At 44.4% G+C, this 8525-nt stretch overlaps 1 protein-coding gene across 8 annotated transcripts in view; it reads right to left on the bottom strand.

The window, feature by feature from the left end:
• RBM33 (RNA binding motif protein 33) overlaps positions 1-8525 on the bottom strand; it is a 224858-nt gene that overhangs the window by 170362 nt on the left and 45971 nt on the right. The gene's annotated exons all lie outside the window — the stretch shown is intronic.

Raw genomic sequence — 8525 nt, 5'->3', positions numbered from 1 at the left:
AAAAAAAGTTTTTTTGTGTGTTTGAGAGGGGGGGGGGGGAGGGGGGAAGGAAGTGAGATCACAAGTGCCAGCACTTCTGCCCTCTAACCTCCGCTGAAAAAAATTAAATTCTTTTTCCTGGGATAGTTAAATTCAATTCCAGATTTAGGAAACCTTGTTTTCTCTAAAACAGTATCAAAGCCTACCAGTGCCTCAATTATTATAATAAAATAAGTTCTAAATACCTATAAATATTGGTGTTTTTGTTGGGGTCTTTTTTAAATCATGGGGGGGGGAAATCAGATCTCTCCCCCTGTCCCCTTCACTGACAGGGGATTTAATATCAGCCTTCAACTACCTAAAGAGGTGTTTGAAAGAGGATGGAGCTGGACTGTTCTCAGTGGTGACAAAACAAGGAGCAACAGTCTCAAGTTGCAGCAAGGGAAGTTTAGGTTAGCTATTAAGAAGAATTTTCTCATTCAGGGGGCAGTAAAACACTGAAACAGGTTACCCAGAGAGGTGGTGGACGCTCCATCCTTGGAGGTTTTCAAGACCCAGCTAGCCAAAGCTTTGGCTGGGGTGATCCTGCTTTGAGCAGAGTTGGGCTAGATGACCTCCTGAGGTCCTTTACAACCCTAATTTTCTATGATGCTATGAAGGGTGTGGGTGTGGGCACAGGCAACATGTTGGAGGGGCAGGGAGGCACATGGCCTCCCAGATTTCTGCACCCACAGCAAGACGTGGGGCCGTAACCAAATAGAACCAGCTCCAAGCAGGAATCACGTCTGTGGCACAGCAGGTGGGACAGAAGGAGCACTGCCGTAGTAAGGCACAGCGGTAGCACAGAGTTGTGCCCCCTGCTATTGGTAGGTAGGCAGGGGGCACCAAACCTTGGCAGCCATGACAAAGCAGAACTCCTTGGTCCCACCCACTGAGCCATGAAGATGACTCCTGCCCAAAGCTGGCCCAGCCCAGCTGAAGCCCCACACCCTGCAGTGGGCACATAAATCTGCACCCCACACCCCTGCCATATTGCCTGCTCTCTACCAGCCTGCAAGGAGAAACCTCCTTTAAAGGGGAAAAAAATGTGGGAAACTGCAGAAAACCCACATTTTTTTTAAAAACAGAGAAAACAGAAAACCTGGATCCCTGCAGATAATTATGTACAAATTGCATTTGATTTACACTTCTGTAAAATTAAAATTGTTATATAGTACGGAAAAAACTTAATTTTTTTTTGCACAGAGGTGGCTTGAAACCCACTTAGTTCACAGTGGGTTGCTGAAATAATAATGAGCTACTCAGCTGCTTGCTATGACTTGTGATTCAAAGGGTGCCATTCTCCAATCAGCTGGAGCTCATCAGTCCTACACAACCAACTGCAGAAGTGGTGCCCTTTGAACTGCTACTACTACCCTGACAGCGGTTAGCTGGAGCACAAAACAGCCAAGGCAAAGCAGGATTTGTTAACTAGCTGACCCATATGCAAATCTAAACCTAATGAATTAGTGGAAGAGCTATATAGGTTGTAATGGAGACAAACTTGTGATGGCCAACAGTTTGATCTCTGCACTTAGCTCTAGGAAGGACTACTAGAACTTGCCATGAATTTACATCTTATTTCTTCTTAAAAACAAACTTTTCAAATTTGTTACAATATTTGTGGCAGAGAATAAATTTAACCAATTAAAACAAAAATTCCTTTAGTTTTCCAATAAGCCATTTCAAAATCTTCCTCCAGAGAAAGGATTTGGCTAGCTTTTGTTTTGAAGCTAAAGGTGATCTTAAATTCTAAAAGCCCTAGACAGGGCAAAGGGCTAGCTCAAAACATGTACAACCCAGAAGGATAACATGAGCAAAAGACATAATAGGCAAACTTTTGACAAAGCACAATGAGAACACCATGCAGAAAATATGAACAATGGCACCTTTTCTTTCGATAGAATTAAAACTTTAAAAACACAGAAAACCCCAGTAGCTATACAAGATTTCTGCAAGAAATATTTTCTCACTTAAAATTTTCATTTTATATCGTCTACTGACATTACCTAAGATTATAGTTTAAAGCAGGGATGTCTGCTGGCCGCATGCAGCCCCCAAAGGATTAAACTGCAGCTGTACACCGTTCTCCCCCTATTTGCTTTCTTGCTGCTTCTTCTGGAGTCCCTGGGCTCCCCCTCCCTCCTCCAGCTTCTGCTGCCTGCCAAACCACTGGGTTTGAGGAAGCTCATGGCCAGAGGGCTGGGGGGGGGGGAGCCTATGGGATTCAGGGAAGCGATCCATGAGAGTCGCATCTTGGCTCTAGGGTTGTCAAATAAGCGTAATAATGAGTTAGAAGTAACCAAGCAACTTTTTAGAAGAATGGGTTATGAGAAACTATTACTTTAAATATATATATATAATATAATTACTTCTCACAGAAAACTAGATTTTTGCTGTGCAACCTCCTTGCTAAACTCCCCTTTGCTCTGGGTTGGGTACTGCATAGCAGAGAAAACTTGACGTAGATCAACAGTGGCAGGAGGCAGACACCTTCAAGTACTGCACAGTAATCTCACCGTCAACTCTGCAATCTCTCTTGCAAACCAAAGTTCAGGCATTCTTCAGCAACAGCTTCGTATAGACTAATCACTGCCAGCAAATACAATCACTTATCTAAAACTGGAGAATGGAATGACCCAGAAGTCCAACACTGACACTCAAGAAAATCTGTTAGAATGTGAGAACCTCTCACCATACCATTCTCAGACTCAAACAAGGAGTTCTTCCATTTCCAACAACATTTCAATCCACACATGAAAAAAACCCTTCAATTATTATGGGATACAGAGAAAAACCTACGTGAACTGAAGTACAGGTTTCACCTCAAGGTATGCTGTCCATGCCTTCCTGGAGAACGGCGCATAAATCAAAGTTTGCATAAAGCTAGCCCACTTCACAACGTAACAAATAGGGACAGGTTTACATGGGGTGAGGGAGGGAGGGTGCTGCTCCACGGAACTACACAAAGGCAGCAAAGCAGGAGGGAACAGAGCAGCAACTCACCCCCAACCCCGGATGCAGCAGCCCCAGAAGAAGCAGGCGCCAGCTGCCTGCAGCCAGAGCTGCACCGTGCTCTGCCTGTCCCCATTCACCTCTGCTCCTGGGCTACCCCATGCCCTGGTGCGGGCAGCTGGCACCAGCCGCTCCTGGGGCCGCTGCAGCCAGGGCTGTGGCAAGTCCTGCACCCCACACTGTCAGGGGCTCTGCTTGTCTGCACTGACCCCAGCCCATGCTGGAGCAGCCCAGGAGCAGCCGACACCAGCTGCCTGCACCACGGCACAGTGCAGCCCAGGCACAGGGGGACAGGCAGAGCAGAGTACAGCCTAGCGACTGCAGGCACCTGGCACTGGCCACAACTGGGGCCGCTGCAGCTGGGGTGAGTGGGGTCATGTCCCTTTCCCCTCCCCCCATAGACTTATCTGTGGGGGAGGCATCTATGCTGACTACATAACAGCAAATTTACCTCACATATAATGAATTATTGAACTAAATATGCTCATCACATAAGGGCAAATTTGCATATAAAGAACCCACATAGAAGGAAATCTGCAATCCACCATTCATTTCCTGTGCCCACTGTAGACATTTTAGTATTAATGACTCATTAAGTCATACCCAATTTCGGAGGTTTATTCTGACATGTTTTACCAAGAGCCTGTTGACTATCGGCATTTTTAAAGCTTGTGTTCTTCTGTACCAAAAAGAGTAATTCATATAAATTCGAAGCAGAATTCAGAGAACCAGCTGGAAAACTGACTGAAATAATGAGTAAAATAGGATGTTAACAATTTCTAATTTCAAGAAGGTCCTGCTTTTTGAAAAATACTATATATTAACCACTAACATCACTTCCACAGAAAAACAAACACATTCACATTTCAGAAGTTATAACTCGGAAGCAAGTGACAAGCCTGCTTGGCTCCTTGAGGGCAGAACTTCCAGCTATTGGATTTTGTTATGTAGGTTAAGGAAGTTAAAACAAATGATGTCTAAAGAAACATCTATACATTTTCCTGAACAGAACTTTAGGGGCAACTGGTTTATCAGATTCCTCCACTGTAAAGGCTTCTTGGAATGAAATGTCAAGCGTCAGAATGCGTCTAGACCGGGGCAGGCAATTACTTGGGCCTGTGGGCCACACATGCCGTTCCAGGGAGCAGCTGCGAGCCAGTCAGCGCACAGCCTCAACCTGCGCCCACTCTGGACTCGCTTTGGCAGAGCAGACCAGCCAGAACCCGCATGCACAGCCCCAAACCCAGCCCACCCCATACCTGCTTTAGACTGCCCACCCATGGTGAGCAGTGGCAGCATCCAGGCAGAAGATGCTGCTCACCATTGGGGAAAAGTAGCCCCTCCACAGGGCCCTTCTTGCTACAGCCACCTGGAGCCCGTGCCTGGGCTGCCCTGCAGCTCCTCTCTGCTGCCATCACCGCCACCTCTGAGCCACACAGCAGGGCGGCAGTGACAGTGCAAGAGTCACGGGGGAGCCCAGGCACAGGCAGCTACAGCCAAAAGGGCCCGGCAGCAGTGAGGGGGAGAGGCTATTTCTCCCCTGCTCCAAGTAGCAGCTTTTGCCCAGCCACCGCCATTGATGCCACTGCTCAGCGTGGGCAGATAATTCCAGAACAGGCACAGTGCAAGCCAGGAAGGCAAGCCAGGGTCAGGGATGTGCGCGTGGGTTCCAGCTGATCCAGAGCTGGTTAGAGTCCAGAGCAGGCGCAGGGCAGGCCAGGGTTAAGGCTGTGCGCATGGGTACCTGTCAGTACCACAGGGCTGAGGACAGTGGCAATAGCACCTGAAAGGAGCTGCCGCCGCCACCATCACCACCACCTGGGCTGCCTAGAAAGGCAGTCTAGCTGTGGAGCTGCCCCAGCCCCAGTGCATGACCAGGGGGTGGCAAGGCGCTGGACAGTGCCTGGGACCAACCATGGGCTGGACAAAGTCCCTCCATGAGCCAGATCCAGCCCACAAATGGTATTTTGCCCACCCCGACCTAGCCACCATCTCTGCACTGCTTACATGGCTTCAACCTCCCCTGCCCCTTCCTCCCAAATTTTCACTTCAACTGCTCTCCAATGCTCTACTCCTTTACTTCCCCTCCTTCTTCCATCTTGTCCTGAGCTCTTCAATGGTCCTTTTGCATTCCTTTCTCTGTTTCAAGTATTTAACAAAAATGGCAATGAAAAAGAATTTTTAAAGTACTATGAAATAACAAGATATTTGCAAACTCTCTTTGTATGTTATGGTCCTTTCCTCTAACACATGTTTATTGTAAGATGGGACAGAGAAAATACATCGTTGTTCAAATGTGCAGCACCCATCAAGACAAAACTATTCTTGGCTAACTTTTGGGAACTACCACAATACAAAAAACAAACTGCAATACTTAGTCCCTGTAAGCAAAGGACACAATATTTGCCTAAACAATAGCGGGGGTGGGGGGGGAGGTCTGGAAAAGGTTTGCTGTTGTTTTGCTTTTCCTAACCATTTAAAATGCAGGACTATATTTCTAGCCTTATAATAGCAGAGTCTTAAAAAGGAAAACAAAACAATCTAACAACCACCCCACATTTCTCTTTAAAAAAAAGTCTCTCAGTTCCATCTGTGCAGGGAAAATTAACACCATGGAAGACTTCTAAATTTGAAAACCCGGTACTGAATATTTGATAGTATATACTGGAATGAACCCTCCTTTGGCAAAGCCAGCAAAGACAATCTTACAAATACAAGCAGCTCATTCCCTACCACATCTGAAACATGCTTACGTTGGAAACAAAAGCGTGTTATTTTGGAAGTGTCTTGTGACAAACCTTATCCCATTTTAAATTAGGATTTTTCCAGCAGGACAGAGCTAAGGAAATCCCAGTGTGGAGTAAGGGAAGAATTCTCTGTAATTATACCTCATTAAATGCAGTATCTCTAGACAAGCAAAACTCACAGCCTCCCTGCGGGAGCTGGAACTGTATTAGCTTTTCTGCCTGAAAAGTAACTGACAAGGGATGTGATGTTGCGAGTACATTTTAGTCACCTGATATGCAGCCCCTCCAAAAATTCTAGCTTATTTTCAAGTGATAAAGTGTAGGTGAAGTTTCATACCTGAGGTTTTAAACCCAGGAGTGGAAATCTCTAGTGATGTTCTTTTATGCCATCAAAAGTATCCCTGCATATTCAGTGAATTTATTTTTTAAAAGTGTATATACCCACAGCAGCTATACATGAACATAGCTTATAGAAAACATGGATTACAATATCGAAGTTAAATTATACTCTACTATTCTTACAAGATTCTTGGCAATGTTTAAGCATAAGAACAGCAATATACCAACACACACGCATTTACAAAACAATAAAATACAACTCAAAATTTAAAATGCATCTCATCTTGTAGGGACTAAGCACAAAAGCAAGTGACTTTTGGAGGAAATCTCAAGGGGAAAGGGCAAGAGATACACTTCACAGTTCCTCAACAGACTCTCAGTCACAGATCAGAAATTAACTGCCTGCCTTTCCAGGTATGGACTTAATCACATACTTCCACAAATGGGGATGAAAGAATTATGGAAAAAACGCAATCAATGTAATCAAAAACAGAGATGTCATTATGAGAAGTCATTTCGATTCACTTACTGCTCTAGCAACACCAAAACATTGACTAAGTGAGAGCCTGCCTTGATACCTGAACCGTCAGCGTCAAGGGACAAAAGTACAATACACCCACTGATTAGTCGCATATAAACAACTGAATTACTAACACCCTAGACAATTTAACATTAATATCCAATGCCATGATGGAGAATGAAGTTTAATTCTTCTTCATTATTTTGTCTAATTGGCATACTGTTATTTTGTGTAAAACCAGTACGAGATTATTACAGAACACACACAGAAGAACAAACACAAGCCAATTCTACCCGCAGACTTCAGCCCAAAAGCAGGGTAAGTGACAGCAGGAAGATAAGGCAACCCAAAAACACTCTCGCTTCAAAAGGTGCTCCATGCCTAGGGTGAGAGGAGGTAGGAGTGTGCAGCGTGAAAAAAACCAAAAGCATCATGTATTTAAAAGGGGAGGGAGGGAAGAGAAATCTCTGCTACACATGTTTGGTCATACCACATTTTCAAGTTGATAATCAACAGCAAACACTTGATTGTGTCAACACCAAGACCATAAACACCTCTAAGATCATGCCCATATAATAAGATACCACACATCTGCTATTTTCTCGCTGTATAAAAGGAACAGAATTCATTAGGAAATTGCTGCTGCTTAAACACTGCAGGAAGGAAGTCCTCAATAAATTAGAGGCACCCTGACATATTTCTTAAAATGTAGGCTACAGGGAACATTTCTAGTGAATTTTAAGGTAGGTCAATTTTTTGGTCCAAAACAGACAGCAACATCTGTTTAAATCAATTATTAAAAAGAATCCCCAAAGACTTGAATTGATGGAATAAGTTGATAAAAAGGTGCACATATGTAAGCTCACTAATTATGTCTTTTCTAACTTCACAATATGCCGTCTCATTTTCCCACTAGATTTGAACTGGTTAAATGTTCTGCTGTTCTTGGGAAGGAGTCTAGGACATATTATGCCTAACAGCAAACCAACTCCTACAAGGTTTCTTATACCATGTACCCATGGTGGTTGATTTGATCTCACTCAGCCTCCTATTTTTCATCAGGTGTCCAACAGATTCTCAATAAGAACTACTGAGACTACAAGTCTCAAACAGTCTCATTTTCTCTTCTATTAAATTTTGCAACAACTGCTGAAATAAATTCATCTTGCATATAACATGTAATCTGCTAGTGTCACAATCTCTCCCCCAATGTATTGTCACTACTAAATAGAAAAGTTATATTTCATCAGAGCACAGATAGTTATTTTTGTTCTGCCCTCCTCCTTGTTCAACAGCAAGAAAGCTGCAAAAAGCAAAAGTTGAGAAGGTTGAAGGGCACAATTCTAAACCAAATGTTATAAGTCTTACACCTGGAAACTGATGTCCCCAGCTGTCCCAAAAAGGACACATTTAGCCAATACATTTTCAGTTTTGGTTACAGAATTTTTACTGTTTTGTATTGTACTCCATGTTTTTTTTTTGTTTTGTTTTTTTTGTTTTTTTTTAGGGGTGTGCTAAGCAGGCCATATTCAATTTGGATTCGGATTCAGCCCAGTTTGGGGGACAGTGGTTCAATTCACTAATTCGGATAGCTGCCCCAATTCAATCAGGCTGAACCCAAATCTGAAGATTCGATTCTGATTCGCAGAATCAGCAATAGACATAGCTTTATATGTTTTTTCTATATACCTTGAGGTACCAGGTGCAGCTTGTGAACACTGAGATGGTGGGGTGGATGGAACATCCCACAGGAGCGTGGGGGAGCCCCCCGGGCACACCTCCTGGCTTGGCAATTGGCCATGGAGGGACCTCAAGTGCTCCCCTAGACCCAGGAGACACCAGATGGGTGGGGGTGGGGGGGGGGGGGGAGGGCCCCCCCGGGCCCC

This window comes from Gavialis gangeticus, unplaced genomic scaffold (assembly GCF_001723915.1).
Source record: "Gavialis gangeticus isolate Ggan-Ray unplaced genomic scaffold, GavGan_comp1, whole genome shotgun sequence".
Taxonomy (NCBI): domain Eukaryota; kingdom Metazoa; phylum Chordata; order Crocodylia; family Gavialidae; genus Gavialis; species Gavialis gangeticus.
The sequence above is the reverse complement of the archived record's forward strand: the minus strand, read 5'-3'. Positions and strand labels throughout refer to the sequence as shown.